Source organism: Echinops telfairi, unplaced genomic scaffold, assembly GCF_000313985.2.
Source record: "Echinops telfairi isolate 266 unplaced genomic scaffold, ASM31398v2 ScPeMD7_7422;HRSCAF=8460, whole genome shotgun sequence".
Classification (NCBI taxonomy): Eukaryota; Metazoa; Chordata; class Mammalia; order Afrosoricida; family Tenrecidae; genus Echinops; species Echinops telfairi.
Window position 1 is genome coordinate 2,257,002 of NW_022111322.1, and position 1,168 is coordinate 2,258,169.

Sequence of the window (1,168 nt, forward strand, 5' to 3'; positions counted from 1 at the left end):
GCCACTGGATCCACAAGACTTTCCACCCACTGGCCTGTGATCTTTCTGCATTCAGTGTCATTGCATCTATTGTGTGAGTCTGAAGAGGAATTTACAGATTGGCATTGGACATATGGGCTAATATCGGATTTATGCACTTGATCTGAACTCGGCTGGGATGTTTTCTCAACATAAAATTGCTCATTTATATAAAACTCTTTCTTATATACATATGAGTGTCTCTGAATTTGTTTCTCTAGTCAACCCAGACTGACACATTATGGTACCTTGGGAGTGGGGTACTAGAGACCCAAATCATAAAGATGGAGAGTAGGTGCTTGTTTGACCTCTGCCTCATGGTACTTTTCCTTCTTTGGCTAGCCAGAGGTCAGATATGTCTATACAGTTTACTGGGTTGATTTCTGGAAAGAATATGGGAAGCTAAAGTTTTGATTATTTTGCTTGGTTGTTGTCTTTGGTTATTCCTGTTTTAAATGGCAAAAATGAATGTGATTAATGTACATTTTGAGCTTAGAGGGTGAAATCACTGTTTGAATTTCTCAGAAACCATGCTGCTTAGTAAAAATGGCTGACAGAGCTTCAAAATGGCTGACAGAAAACCTGGCCCAGGCTTGATGTAGTCAGAGGCCTAGTCTCATATTTTATATCAATTGAATGGTTTAGACCAGGATTAAGATAGATTAGATAAGGATTGAACTTGACTGTTTCAAGAATTGAGTTTAGGATCTGTGTGGTAGTTACATAATCTGGTGTCAATTTGGGTCTTAGAGGATTAAGAGTAAAGGGGTGGAGTCTAGGCTGTCAATCAGGTTATAGCCAATGAGGCCTCTGTGTGGGCATGACCTTCCCCTGAGGATTCTGAGAATTCCTGTATTTCCTCCTTGGAGGCAGGAGAGACTCTCTCTGCTCCCTCCCTGAAAGACACTCTACTGACAAGACACATGGCTCTATGCTGATAGAACCTGTTTCCTGGGAACTGGAGGAGCCATGTGGAGACCCCTGACAGCACTGAAATGCTTCTACTGTCACTGGATCCACAAGACTTTGCACCCACTGGCCTGTGATCTTCCTGCATTTGGTGTCATTGCATGTGTTTTGTGAGTCTGAAGAGGACTTTATAGACTGATATTAAACTTATAGGCTAATACAGTGAACCCTCGTTTATCGC